A 15,135-nucleotide genomic window follows, 5' to 3' on the forward strand; every position below is an offset into this window, starting at 1 on the left:
ATCGTTCGACTGCGCGTCCGTCCTCGCCTTCGGCGGGCCGGACGCAGTCTGTGTGCGGCGGAGGCCACCTTCAGGCGCCCCAACACGCTTATTTTGCACTCCGAGATGACGGCGTTCGAGCTCGCTACGGCACAACCTTCCCGAAAGACGAGTGGGAGCCGTGCGGCAAGAAGCACGTTCATGCTCGCTCTTTTTCGTTGCATCGACTCGGTCGCGCCGTGCGGGTTGCCCAAGCCCGCTGCACTGTCGGTGGACCGGCCGGAACTAGCAACGGAGCCGAGACCGCAAAGCCGCCAGACGACGGGTCACGCCCGCGTCTTCGGCGCTTTCGCATCTGAATCGCCCGAGGACGACACGGAACACACCTCGATATCGTGGTAAAACGGCACCGTCCGACAACCAGCCCCTAACGCATCAAGCGGATGAGGCTGCAGACGACTGCCGTGGATTCCCCTGGAGCAGACCCGAGGACACGCTTGACGAGGCCGAAGCCCGCCGCATATCAGACACCCGGTCGCTTTCGCGTACGCCGCTCACGAGAACCCCCACATAATAGCAGCGATAAGTACCCAGACCTCCTTGGGCACTAATACGAGCGTACTCGAGAAAATTTCACCGCGGGTGTGCCCCGAAACGTGTGGCACGTTGAGCGTGCCACAAGTCTACGTCGCTCTCAAACCCGCCGAGGTCGTAGAATTTGCGACCCTACTCACGAAATTGCCACCGAGGATACGGCCGCAAACGTACCGCACCTTGGGTAGGCCACGAGTTTGTGCAACACTACGCTGACGGCACAGCACCGAGGTCGTGCGCGCACGCACGGGAAAATTCCGCCGCGGTTTCTGCCGAAAACGTGAGGCACCACGACTCTCCGCAAGTTCGCGTCGACTGCGAAAGACCGAAGTCGTGAACGACGTGTCCGCTACTCGCCGCCGACACGCTGGACACCAAACGTACAACGAATCGACGGCGTCGTAGAGGCCCACGACGCGGTTTTCCTTAACGACGTCTCGGCGTGGCACCGACAGGTTAGAACGGCCGACCAACGTTCCCTGTCCGCCGTTCGGCTCAGTCGAAGGGCTCGGCGACTTCGGCAACGCTGCGAAGCCGCACGGTGACGCACGCCATGTCCCCATTTTTTTTTTTCTTTCTGCGTCTGCCGGGGTGCCCCTATAATAGCAGCGATAAGCACCCAGACCGCCGTGGGTCGCTCGCCCCGGCTGACGTGGTTTTTCGTACTCCTGCGGCGGTCGCCGTCAAGCACGTCCAAATACGCTACTTTCGTGGGCGCATTCACGCTCTTTCGCTTCGCCGGAGTGCCAGCACTCACTCTGCCAAAAACGGCGAACATCCGAGCGGCGGTTCCCACTTTTGCGTCGGCGTCGCAAACCCCGCCCCGGCAGACGAGGTTTGCCGTACTCGTGCGACGGTGGCCGGCGGGCACGTCGAAAGACGCCGATATCGTGCGCGAATTGGCGCACCTTGGCTTCACCGGAGTGCCGCCACTGACTCCTCCAAAAACGGCGAAGATCCGAGCGGCGCTTCCCACTTTCGCATCGGCGTCCCGAACTCCGCCCCGGCTGACGCGGTTTACCGTACTCGTGCGACGGTCGCCGGCGAGCACGTGGAAAGACGCCGATATCGTGCCCGAATCGGCTCCGTTCGGCTTCGCCGGAGTGCCAGCACTGGCTCGGCGAAAGACGACGAACATCCGAGCGACGGTTCTCACTATTGCGTACGCGTCGCAAACCCCGCCCCGGCAGACGCACTTTGCCGTACTCGTGCGACGGTCGCCGGCGAGCACGTAGAAAGACGCCGATATCGTGCCGGAATCGGCCCCGTTTGGCTTCGCCGGAGTGCCAGCACTCACTCGGCCACAAACGGCGAACATCCGAGCGGCGGTTCCCACTTAGCCGTCGGCGTCCCGAACTCCGCCCCGGCAGACGCGGTTGCCGAGCTCGTGCGACTAGCGACCGCGAAGCCGTCTCGCGACGCCGCTTTCGTGCGCGGCTCCCACTGCGACCTGGGTCACCCGAGGTCGACGAGCAAAAAAGAATGTCGAAAAAAAAATTTTTTTTTTTTTGCGTCTGCCGGGGTGCCCCTATAATAGCAGCGATAAGCACCCAGACCGCCATGGGTCGCTCGCCCCGGCTGACGTGGTTTTTCGTTTTCCTGCGGTGGTCGTCGTCAAGCACGTCCAAACACGCCACTTTCGTGGGCGCATTCGCGCTCTTTCGCTTCGCCGGAGTGCCAGCACTCACTCTGCCAAAAACGGCGAACATCCTAGTGGCGGTTCCCACTTTTGCGTCGGCGTCGCCAACCCCGCCCCGGCATACGCGGTTTGCCGTACTCGTGCGGCGGTGGCCGGCGGGCACGTCGAAAGACACCGATATCGTGCGCGAGTCGATGCTTCTTGGTCTCGCAGGAGGGCCGCCACTCACTCCTGCAAAAACGGCGAAGATCCGAGCGGCGCTTCCCACTTTTTCGTCGGCGTCGCAAACCTCGCCCCGGCAGACGCGCTTTGCCGTACTCGTGCGACGGTCGCCGGCGAGCACGTCGAAATACGCCGATATCGTGCCCGAATCGGCCCCGTTTCGCTTCGCCGGAGTGCCAGCACTCGCTCGGCCAAAGACGACGAACATCCGAGCGACGGTTCCCACTATTGCGTACGCGTCGCAAACCCCGCCCCGGCAGACGCGGTTTGCCGTACTCGTGCGGCGGTGGCCGGCGGGCACGTCGAAAGACGCCGATATCGTGCACGAATTGGCGCTCCTTGGCTTCACCGGAGTGCCAGCACTCACTCGGCCAAAAACGGCGAACATCCGAGCAGCGGTACCCACTTAGCCGTCGGCATCCCGAACTCCGCGCCGGCTGACGCGGTTGCCGAGCTCGTGCGACTAGCGACCGCGAACGCGTCTCGCGACGCCGCTTTCGTGCGCGGCTCCCATTGCGACCTGGGTTACCCGAGCTCGACCAGCAAAAAAGAAGGTCGAAAAAAAATTTTTTTTTTTTTCTGCGTCTGCCGGGGTGCCCCTATAATAGCAGCGATAAGCACCCAGACCGCCGTGGGTCGCTCGCCCCGGCTGACGTGGTTTTTCGTACTCCTGCAGCGGTCGCCGTCAAGCACGTCCAAATACGCCACTTTCGTGGGCGCATTCGCGCTCTTTCGCGTCGCCGGAGTGCCAGCACTCACTCTGCCAAAAACGGCCAACATCCGAGCGGCGGTTCCCACTTTTGCGTCGGCGTCGTAAACCCCGCCCCGGCAGACGCGGTTTGCCCTACTCGTGCGACGGTCGCCGGCGAGCGCGTCGAAAGACGCCGATATCGTGCGCTAATTGGCGCTCCTTGGCTTCTCCGGAGTGCCGCCACTCACTCCTCCAAAAACGGCGAAGATCCGAGCGGCGTTCTCCACTTTCGCATCGGCGTCCCGAACTCCGCCCGGGCTGACGCGGTTTACCGTACTCGTGCGACGGTCGCCGGCGGGCACGTCGAAAGACGCCGATATCGTGCCGTAATCGGCCCCGTTTGGCTTCGCCCGAGTGCCAGCACTCACTCGGCCAAAAACGGCGAACATCCGAGCAGCGTTTCCCACTTTCGCATCGGCGTCCCGAAGCCCGCCCCGGCAGACGCGGTTTGCCCTACTCGAGCGACGGTCGCCGGCGATCACGTCGAAAGGCGCCGAATTCGTGCACGAATCGATGCTTCTTGGTCTCGCAGGAGGGCCGCCACTCACTCCTGCAAAAACGGCGAAGATCCGAGTTGCGCTTCCCACTTTTTCGTCGGCGTCCCGAACTACGCCCCGGCTGACGCGGTTTACCGTACTCGTGCGACGGTCGCCGGCGGTCACTTCAAAATACGCCGATTTCGTGGGCGCATTCACGCTGTTTCGCTTCCCCGGAGTGCCAACACTCACTCTGCCGAAAGCGGCGATCATCCGAGCGGCGGTTCCCACTTTTGCGTCGGCTTCGCAAACGGCGCCCCGGCAGACGCGCTCGTGCGACGTACTCGTGCGACGGTCGCCGGCGAGCACGTCGAAAGACGCCGATATCGTGCTCGAATCGACCCCGTTTCGCTTCGCCGGAGTGCTGCCAGTCACGGCGCAGAAAACGGCGAACAAGTGTTTTTTTTTTTTTCCTAGAATTTGTGTTATAGAAGGCACATTTGATATCGGACGATAATTTTCAACTTTATCACGCGCACCGATTTTCGTGTAGAGGTTTGCAAATTTATGGGAATTTCTCCACTTGGAATAATGCGATTTAGTAGTACTACGAGAACTTCATGGATGTACTCAAGGGTACGGGGCAAGTCAGTTACGTCAACACCTGCAGATTATTTACACTTCAAACTGAAAATTGTTGGTTGTGAGTCCTCGTGTGATATTAAAGGCCGATTCGCTAACACATAGAACAAAGAAAGAAAGGAAGAAAAAACGCCCGCGCTCGCTCAAGAAACCTGGGTTCGCAACAAGTGGCAACAACAAGCAACCGAGCGAGTGCGCCAAAACCCGTGGCGGCCGAACAAACGCGAAGTCCCAACCGCGTCAGCCGGGGCGGCACGGGACAGGAAAAATCACTTCAGCCGGGGCGGCGGGGCACCGAATAAACCTCGTCACCTCGTCGCAGGATAAAAGAGGAAACAAAAAGTCTAAACAGCGTCTGCTGGAGCGAATGCGTAATAAAACAACAACAACAACAAAAAAAAAAACACCCGCGCTCAAGAAGTCTGCAATCACCACAAAAGGCGACTGTGACCGAGCAGCGTCAGCCGGGGCCGTGCGGAAACGGAAAAACCGCGACTACCGGGGCGTCGAGGCACCGAAAAATCCACTTCAGCCGCGGCGAAAAAAAAAACAAAAAGAAAGACGGAGGGGGGGGGGGGAACCACGTCTGCCGGGGCGAAGGAAAAAAAAAACGCGTCTGCCGGGGCGAGCCCGGGTGCGGCACCACCGGGAAAACTGTGGCAAACAGACATGGCGATCGAGTGAGTGGGCCGCCAGCCAGGCTCAGCCAAAAAGTGCAAAGTCCGAACTGCGTCAGCCGGGGCGGCAAAAACCGCGTCAGCCGGGGCGGCGCAAAAAACCGCGTCTGCCGGGGCGGCACGAAACCGCGTCAGCCGGGGCGGCGCGAAAACTGCGTCAGCCGGGGCGAAAGAAAAAAAAAAACGCGTCTGCCGGGGCAAGCCCGGGTGCGGCACCACCGGGAAAACTGTGGCAAACAGACATGGCGATCGAGTGAGTGGGCCGCCAGCCAGGCACAGCCGAAAAGTGCAAAGTCCGAACCGTGTCAGCCGGGGCGGCAAAAACCGCGTCAGCCGGGGCGGCGCGAAAACCGCGTCTGCCGGGGCGGCGCGAAAACTGCGTCAGCCGGGGCGAGCCCGGGTGCGGCACCACCGGGAAAACTGTGGCTAACAGACATGGCGATCGAGTGAGTGGGCCACCAGCCAGGCTCAGCCGAAAAGTGCTAAGTCCGAACTGCGTCAGCCGGGGCGGCAAAAACCGCGTCAGCCGGGGCGGCAAAAACCGCGTCAGCCGGGGCGGCGCAAAAACCGCGTCTGCCGGGGCGGCACGAAACCGCGTCAGCCGGGGCGGCGCGAAAACTGCGTCAGCCGGGGCGAGCCCGGGTGCGGCACCACCGGGAAAACTGTGGCAAACAGACATGGCGATCGAGTGAGTGGGCCGCCAGCCAGGCTCAGCCAAAAAGTGCCAAGTCCGAACTGCGTCAGCCGGGGCGGCAAAAAACCGCGTCAGCCGGGGCGGCGCAAAAAACCGCGTCTGCCGGGGCGGCGCGAAAACCGCGTCTGCCGGGGCGGCGCGAAAACTGCGTCAGCCGGGGCGAAAGAAAAAAAAAACGCGTCTGCCGGGGCGAGCCCGGGTGCGGCACCACCGGGAAAACTGTGGCAAACAGACATGGCGATCGAGTGAGTGGGCCGCCAGCCAGGCACAGCCGAAAAGTGCCAAGTCCGAACTGCGTCTGCCGGGGCGGCACGAAACCGCGTCAGCCGGGGCGGCGCGAAAACTGCGTCAGCCGGGGCGAAAGAAAAAAAAAAACGCGTCTGCCGGGGCGAGCCCGGGTGCGGCACCACCGGGAAAACTGTGGCAAACAGACATGGCGATCGAGTGAGTGGGCCGCCAGCCAGGCTCAGCCAAAAAGTGCAAAGTCCGAACTGCGTCAGCCGGGGCGGCAAAAACCGCGTCAGCCGGGGCGGCGCAAAAAACCGCGTCTGCCGGGGCGGCACGAAACCGCGTCAGCCGGGGCGGCGCGAAAACTGCGTCAGCCGGGGCGAAAGAAAAAAAAAAAACGCGTCTGCCGGGGCAAGCCCGGGTGCGGCACCACCGGGAAAACTGTGGCAAACAGACATGGCGATCGAGTGAGTGGGCCGCCAGCCAGGCACAGCCGAAAAGTGCAAAGTCCGAACCGTGTCAGCCGGGGCGACGCAAAAACCGCGTCAGCCGGGGCGGCGCGAAAACCGCGTCAGCCGGGGCGGCACGAAACCGCGTCAGCCGGGGCGGCGCGAAAACTGCGTCAGCCGGGGCGGCGCGAAAACCTCGTCAGCCGGGGCGAGCGAAAAGGGGGGGGGGGAACCACGTCTGCCGGGGCGAAAGAAAAAAAAAACGCGTCTGCCGGGGCGAGCCCGGGTGCGGCACCACCGGGAAGACTGTGGCAAACAGACATGGCGATCGAGTGAGTGGGCCGCCAGCCAGGCTCAGCCCAAAAAGTGCTAAGTCCGAACTGCGTCAGCCGGGGCGGCAAAAACCGCGTCAGCCGGGGCGGCGCGAAAACCGCGTCTGCCGGGGCGGCGCGAAAACTGCGTCAGCCGGGGCGAGCCCGGGTGCGGCACCACCGGGAAAACTGTGGCTAACAGACATGGCGATCGAGTGAGTGGGCCACCAGCCAGGCTCAGCCAAAAAGTGCTAAGTCCGAACTGCGTCAGCCGGGGCGGCAAAAACCGCGTCAGCCGGGGCGGCAAAAACCGCGTCAGCCGGGGCGGCGCAAAAACCGCGTCTGCCGGGGCGGCACGAAACCGCGTCAGCCGGGGCGGCGCGAAAACTGCGTCAGCCGGGGCGAGCCCGGGTGCGGCACCACCGGGAAAACTGTGGCAAACAGACATGGCGATCGAGTGAGTGGGCCGCCAGCCAGGCTCAGCCAAAAAGTGCCAAGTCCGAACTGCGTCAGCCGGGGCGGCAAAAAACCGCGTCAGCCGGGGCGGCGCAAAAAACCGCGTCTGCCGGGGCGGCGCGAAACCGCGTCAGCCGGGGCGGCGCGAAAACTGCGTCAGCCGGGGCGGCGCGAAAACCTCGTCAGCCGGGGCGAGCGAAAAGGGGGGGGGGAACCACGTCTGCCGGGGCGAAAGAAAAAAAAAACGCGTCTGCCGGGGCGAGCCCGGGTGCGGCACCACCGGGAAGACTGTGGCAAACAGACATGGCGATCGAGTGAGTGGGCCGCCAGCCAGGCTCAGCCCAAAAAGTGCTAAGTCCGAACTGCGTCAGCCGGGGCGGCAAAAACCGCGTCAGCCGGGGCGGCGCGAAAACCGCGTCTGCCGGGGCGGCGCGAAAACTGCGTCAGCCGGGGCGAGCCCGGGTGCGGCACCACCGGGAAAACTGTGGCTAACAGACATGGCGATCGAGTGAGTGGGCCACCAGCCAGGCTCAGCCAAAAAGTGCTAAGTCCGAACTGCGTCAGCCGGGGCGGCAAAAACCGCGTCAGCCGGGGCGGCAAAAACCGCGTCAGCCGGGGCGGCGCAAAAACCGCGTCTGCCGGGGCGGCACGAAACCGCGTCAGCCGGGGCGGCGCGAAAACTGCGTCAGCCGGGGCGAGCCCGGGTGCGGCACCACCGGGAAAACTGTGGCAAACAGACATGGCGATCGAGTGAGTGGGCCGCCAGCCAGGCTCAGCCAAAAAGTGCCAAGTCCGAACTGCGTCAGCCGGGGCGGCAAAAAACCGCGTCAGCCGGGGCGGCGCAAAAAACCGCGTGTGCCGGGGCGGCGCGAAAACCGCGTCTGCCGGGGCGGCGCGAAAACTGCGTCAGCCGGGGCGAAAGAAAAAAAAAAACGCGTCTGCCGGGGCGAGCCCGGGTGCGGCACCACCGGGAAAACTGTGGCAAACAGACATGGCGATCGAGTGAGTGGGCCGCCAGCCAGGCACAGCCGAAAAGTGCCAAGTCCGAACTGCGTCTGCCGGGGCGGCACGAAACCGCGTCAGCCGGGGCGGCGCGAAAACTGCGTCAGCCGGGGCGAAAGAAACAAAAAAACGCGTCTGCCGGGGCGAGCCCGGGTGCGGCACCACCGGGAAAACTGTGGCAAACAGACATGGCGATCGAGTGAGTGGGCCGCCAGCCAGGCTCAGCCAAAAAGTGCAAAGTCCGAACTGCGTCAGCCGGGGCGGCAAAAACCGCGTCAGCCGGGGCGGCGCAAAAAACCGCGTCTGCCGGGGCGGCGCGAAAACTGCGTCAGCCGGGGCGAAAGAAAAAAAAAAACGCGTCTGCCGGGGCAAGCCCGGGTGCGGCACCACCGGGAAAACTGTGGCAAACAGACATGGCGATCGAGTGAGTGGGCCGCCAGCCAGGCACAGCCGAAAAGTGCAAAGTCCGAACCGTGTCAGCCGGGGCGACGCAAAAACCGCGTCAGCCGGGGCGGCGCGAAAACCGCGTCAGCCGGGGCGGCACGAAACCGCGTCAGCCGGGGCGGCGCGAAAACTGCGTCAGCCGGGGCGGCGCGAAAACCTCGTCAGCCGGGGCGAGCGAAAAGGGGGGGGGGGAACCACGTCTGCCGGGGCGAAAGAAAAAAAAAACGCGTCTGCCGGGGCGAGCCCGGGTGCGGCACCACCGGGAAGACTGTGGCAAACAGACATGGCGATCGAGTGAGTGGGCCGCCAGCCAGGCTCAGCCCAAAAAGTGCTAAGTCCGAACTGCGTCAGCCGGGGCGGCAAAAACCGCGTCAGCCGGGGCGGCGCGAAAACCGCGTCTGCCGGGGCGGCGCGAAAACTGCGTCAGCCGGGGCGAGCCCGGGTGCGGCACCACCGGGAAAACTGTGGCTAACAGACATGGCGATCGAGTGAGTGGGCCACCAGCCAGGCTCAGCCAAAAAGTGCTAAGTCCGAACTGCGTCAGCCGGGGCGGCAAAAACCGCGTCAGCCGGGGCGGCAAAAACCGCGTCAGCCGGGGCGGCGCAAAAACCGCGTCTGCCGGGGCGGCACGAAACCGCGTCAGCCGGGGCGGCGCGAAAACTGCGTCAGCCGGGGCGAGCCCGGGTGCGGCACCACCGGGAAAACTGTGGCAAACAGACATGGCGATCGAGTGAGTGGGCCGCCAGCCAGGCTCAGCCAAAAAGTGCCAAGTCCGAACTGCGTCAGCCGGGGCGGCAAAAAACCGCGTCAGCCGGGGCGGCGCAAAAAACCGCGTCTGCCGGGGCGGCGCGAAAACCGCGTCTGCCGGGGCGGCGCGAAAACTGCGTCAGCCGGGGCGAAAGAAAAAAAAACGCGTCTGCCGGGGCGAGCCCGGGTGCGGCACCACCGGGAAAACTGTGGCAAACAGACATGGCGATCGAGTGAGTGGGCCGCCAGCCAGGCACAGCCGAAAAGTGCCAAGTCCGAACTGCGTCTGCCGGGGCGGCCCGAAACCGCGTCAGCCGGGGCGGCGCGAAAACTGCGTCAGCCGGGGCGAAAGAAAAAAAAAACGCGTCTGCCGGGGCGAGCCCGGGTGCGGCACCACCGGGAAAACTGTGGCAAACAGACATGGCGATCGAGTGAGTGGGCCGCCAGCCAGGCACAGCCGAAAAGTGCTAAGTCCGAACTGCGTCTGCCGGGGCGGCACGAAACCGCGTCAGCCGGGGCGGCGCGAAAACCGCGTCTGCCGGGGCGGCACGAAACCGCGTCAGCCGGGGCGGCGCGAAAACTGCGTCAGCCGGGGCGAGCCCGGGTGCAGCACCACCGGGAAAACTGTGGCAAACAGACATGGCGATCGAGTGAGTGGGCCGCCAGCCAGGCACAGCCGAAAAGTGCTAAGTCCGAACTGCGTCTGCCGGGGCGGCACGAAACCGCGTCAGCCGGGGCGGCGCGAAAACCGCGTCTGCCGGGGCGGCACGAAACCGCGTCAGCCGGGGCGGCGCGAAAACTGCGTCAGCCGGGGCGAGCCCGGGTGCAGCACCACCGGGAAAACTGTGGCAAACAGACATGGCGATCGAGTGAGTGGGCCGCCAGCCAGGCACAGCCGAAAAGTGCTAAGTCCGAACTGCGTCTGCCGGGGCGGCACGAAACCGCGTCAGCCGGGGCGGCGCGAAAACCGCGTCTGCCGGGGCGGCACGAAACCGCGTCAGCCGGGGCGGCGCGAAAACTGCGTCAGCCGGGGCGAGCCCGGGTGCAGCACCACCGGGAAAACTGTGGCAAACAGACATGGCGATCGAGTGAGTGGGCCGCCAGCCAGGCACAGCCGAAAAGTGCTAAGTCCGAACTGCGTCAGCCGGGGCGGCAAAAACCGCGTCAGCCGGGGCGGCGCGAAAACTGCGTCAGCCGGGGCGAAAGAAAAAAAAACGCGTCTGCCGGGGCGAGCCCGGGTGCGGCACCACCGGGAAAACTGTGGCAAACAGACATGGCGATCGAGTGAGTGGGCCGCCAGCCAGGCTCAGCCAAAAAGTGCAAAGTCCGAACTGCGTCAGCCGGGGCGGCAAAAACCGCGTCAGCCGGGGCGGCGCAAAAAACCGCGTCTGCCGGGGCGGCACGAAACCGCGTCAGCCGGGGCGGCGCGAAAACTGCGTCAGCCGGGGCGAAAGAAAAAAAAAAACGCGTCTGCCGGGGCAAGCCCGGGTGCGGCACCACCGGGAAAACTGTGGCAAACAGACATGGCGATCGAGTGAGTGGGCCGCCAGCCAGGCACAGCCGAAAAGTGCAAAGTCCGAACCGTGTCAGCCGGGGCGACGCAAAAACCGCGTCAGCCGGGGCGGCGCGAAAACCGCGTCAGCCGGGGCGGCACGAAACCGCGTCAGCCGGGGCGGCGCGAAAACTGCGTCAGCCGGGGCGGCGCGAAAACCTCGTCAGCCGGGGCGAGCGAAAAGGGGGGGGGGGAACCACGTCTGCCGGGGCGAAAGAAAAAAAAAACGCGTCTGCCGGGGCGAGCCCGGGTGCGGCACCACCGGGAAGACTGTGGCAAACAGACATGGCGATCGAGTGAGTGGGCCGCCAGCCAGGCTCAGCCCAAAAAGTGCTAAGTCCGAACTGCGTCAGCCGGGGCGGCAAAAACCGCGTCAGCCGGGGCGGCGCGAAAACCGCGTCTGCCGGGGCGGCGCGAAAACTGCGTCAGCCGGGGCGAGCCCGGGTGCGGCACCACCGGGAAAACTGTGGCTAACAGACATGGCGATCGAGTGAGTGGGCCACCAGCCAGGCTCAGCCAAAAAGTGCTAAGTCCGAACTGCGTCAGCCGGGGCGGCAAAAACCGCGTCAGCCGGGGCGGCAAAAACCGCGTCAGCCGGGGCGGCGCAAAAACCGCGTCTGCCGGGGCGGCACGAAACCGCGTCAGCCGGGGCGGCGCGAAAACTGCGTCAGCCGGGGCGAGCCCGGGTGCGGCACCACCGGGAAAACTGTGGCAAACAGACATGGCGATCGAGTGAGTGGGCCGCCAGCCAGGCTCAGCCAAAAAGTGCCAAGTCCGAACTGCGTCAGCCGGGGCGGCAAAAAACCGCGTCAGCCGGGGCGGCGCAAAAAACCGCGTCTGCCGGGGCGGCGCGAAACCGCGTCAGCCGGGGCGGCGCGAAAACTGCGTCAGCCGGGGCGGCGCGAAAACCTCGTCAGCCGGGGCGAGCGAAAAGGGGGGGGGGGAACCACGTCTGCCGGGGCGAAAGAAAAAAAAAACGCGTCTGCCGGGGCGAGCCCGGGTGCGGCACCACCGGGAAGACTGTGGCAAACAGACATGGCGATCGAGTGAGTGGGCCGCCAGCCAGGCTCAGCCCAAAAAGTGCTAAGTCCGAACTGCGTCAGCCGGGGCGGCAAAAACCGCGTCAGCCGGGGCGGCGCGAAAACCGCGTCTGCCGGGGCGGCGCGAAAACTGCGTCAGCCGGGGCGAGCCCGGGTGCGGCACCACCGGGAAAACTGTGGCTAACAGACATGGCGATCGAGTGAGTGGGCCACCAGCCAGGCTCAGCCAAAAAGTGCTAAGTCCGAACTGCGTCAGCCGGGGCGGCAAAAACCGCGTCAGCCGGGGCGGCAAAAACCGCGTCAGCCGGGGCGGCGCAAAAACCGCGTCTGCCGGGGCGGCACGAAACCGCGTCAGCCGGGGCGGCGCGAAAACTGCGTCAGCCGGGGCGAGCCCGGGTGCGGCACCACCGGGAAAACTGTGGCAAACAGACATGGCGATCGAGTGAGTGGGCCGCCAGCCAGGCTCAGCCAAAAAGTGCCAAGTCCGAACTGCGTCAGCCGGGGCGGCAAAAAACCGCGTCAGCCGGGGCGGCGCAAAAAACCGCGTCTGCCGGGGCGGCGCGAAAACTGCGTCAGCCGGGGCGAAAGAAAAAAAAAACGCGTCTGCCGGGGCGAGCCCGGGTGCGGCACCACCGGGAAAACTGTGGCAAACAGACATGGCGATCGAGTGAGTGGGCCGCCAGCCAGGCACAGCCGAAAAGTGCCAAGTCCGAACTGCGTCTGCCGGGGCGGCACGAAACCGCGTCAGCCGGGGCGGCGCGAAAACTGCGTCAGCCGGGGCGAAAGAAAAAAAAAAACGCGTCTGCCGGGGCGAGCCCGGGTGCGGCACCACCGGGAAAACTGTGGCAAACAGACATGGCGATCGAGTGAGTGGGCCGCCAGCCAGGCTCAGCCAAAAAGTGCAAAGTCCGAACTGCGTCAGCCGGGGCGGCAAAAACCGCGTCAGCCGGGGCGGCGCAAAAAACCGCGTCTGCCGGGGCGGCACGAAACCGCGTCAGCCGGGGCGGCGCGAAAACTGCGTCAGCCGGGGCGAAAGAAAAAAAAAACGCGTCTGCCGGGGCAAGCCCGGGTGCGGCACCACCGGGAAAACTGTGGCAAACAGACATGGCGATCGAGTGAGTGGGCCGCCAGCCAGGCACAGCCGAAAAGTGCAAAGTCCGAACCGTGTCAGCCGGGGCGACGCAAAAACCGCGTCAGCCGGGGCGGCGCGAAAACCGCGTCAGCCGGGGCGGCACGAAACCGCGTCAGCCGGGGCGGCGCGAAAACTGCGTCAGCCGGGGCGGCGCGAAAACCTCGTCAGCCGGGGCGAGCGAAAAGGGGGGGGGGGAACCACGTCTGCCGGGGCGAAAGAAAAAAAAAACGCGTCTGCCGGGGCGAGCCCGGGTGCGGCACCACCGGGAAGACTGTGGCAAACAGACATGGCGATCGAGTGAGTGGGCCGCCAGCCAGGCTCAGCCCAAAAAGTGCTAAGTCCGAACTGCGTCAGCCGGGGCGGCAAAAACCGCGTCAGCCGGGGCGGCGCGAAAACCGCGTCTGCCGGGGCGGCGCGAAAACTGCGTCAGCCGGGGCGAGCCCGGGTGCGGCACCACCGGGAAAACTGTGGCTAACAGACATGGCGATCGAGTGAGTGGGCCACCAGCCAGGCTCAGCCAAAAAGTGCTAAGTCCGAACTGCGTCAGCCGGGGCGGCAAAAACCGCGTCAGCCGGGGCGGCAAAAACCGCGTCAGCCGGGGCGGCGCAAAAACCGCGTCTGCCGGGGCGGCACGAAACCGCGTCAGCCGGGGCGGCGCGAAAACTGCGTCAGCCGGGGCGAGCCCGGGTGCGGCACCACCGGGAAAACTGTGGCAAACAGACATGGCGATCGAGTGAGTGGGCCGCCAGCCAGGCTCAGCCAAAAAGTGCCAAGTCCGAACTGCGTCAGCCGGGGCGGCAAAAAACCGCGTCAGCCGGGGCGGCGCAAAAAACCGCGTCTGCCGGGGCGGCGCGAAAACCGCGTCTGCCGGGGCGGCGCGAAAACTGCGTCAGCCGGGGCGAAAGAAAAAAAAACGCGTCTGCCGGGGCGAGCCCGGGTGCGGCACCACCGGGAAAACTGTGGCAAACAGACATGGCGATCGAGTGAGTGGGCCGCCAGCCAGGCACAGCCGAAAAGTGCCAAGTCCGAACTGCGTCTGCCGGGGCGGCCCGAAACCGCGTCAGCCGGGGCGGCGCGAAAACTGCGTCAGCCGGGGCGAAAGAAAAAAAAACGCGTCTGCCGGGGCGAGCCCGGGTGCGGCACCACCGGGAAAACTGTGGCAAACAGACATGGCGATCGAGTGAGTGGGCCGCCAGCCAGGCACAGCCGAAAAGTGCTAAGTCCGAACTGCGTCTGCCGGGGCGGCACGAAACCGCGTCAGCCGGGGCGGCGCGAAAACCGCGTCTGCCGGGGCGGCACGAAACCGCGTCAGCCGGGGCGAGCCCGGGTGCAGCACCACCGGGAAAACTGTGGCAAACAGACATGGCGATCGAGTGAGTGGGCCGCCAGCCAGGCACAGCCGAAAAGTGCTAAGTCCGAACTGCGTCAGCCGGGGCGGCAAAAACCGCGTCAGCCGGGGCGGCGCAAAAACCGCGTCTGCCGGGGCGAATGCAAAAAAAAACAAAGAAAAAAGCCCGCGCTTAATCAAAAGAAAACAAAGAAAAAAGCTTGCGCTTAATCAAAAGAAAACAAACAAAAAAAGTTCGCGCTTAAGCCTGGCGGTGGAACCACCGGGGCAAACAGACCTGGCGATCGAGTGAGTGGGCCGCCAGCCGGGGTGAGCCAAAAAGTGCAAAGTCCGAACCGCGTCAGCCGGGGCGACGCAAAAACCGCGTCAGCCGGGGCGGCGCGAAAACCGCGTCAGCCGGGATGCGCAAAAACTGCGTCAGCCGGGGCGGCACGGAAAAACGAAAACCGCGTCAGCCGGGGCGGCACGGAAAAACGAAAACCGCGTCAGCCGGGGCGACATCAAAATGAGGAAAAAAAAAAAACTGCCTTAGGACACCTGCGTACACTTTCATGCGTTTGGGCATATCTCTCTGTAACACGCGCGCCCCTCGTTACGCGCGGCACTCTGTTTTCTCCGACACCCATATTTCGGCGGCATGTGGCACGCGCGCCCGTCCCTACGCACGGCACACCGCAGTGCTTTCTCGATATTTTTCTTTTCCTCCAACACCGTCATCTATAGGCTTTTAGTGACCTGTTGCTCGTGGCACA

Source organism: Rhipicephalus microplus, unplaced genomic scaffold (genome assembly GCF_043290135.1).
Source record: "Rhipicephalus microplus isolate Deutch F79 unplaced genomic scaffold, USDA_Rmic scaffold_99, whole genome shotgun sequence".
NCBI classification, from domain to species: Eukaryota; Metazoa; Arthropoda; class Arachnida; order Ixodida; family Ixodidae; genus Rhipicephalus; species Rhipicephalus microplus.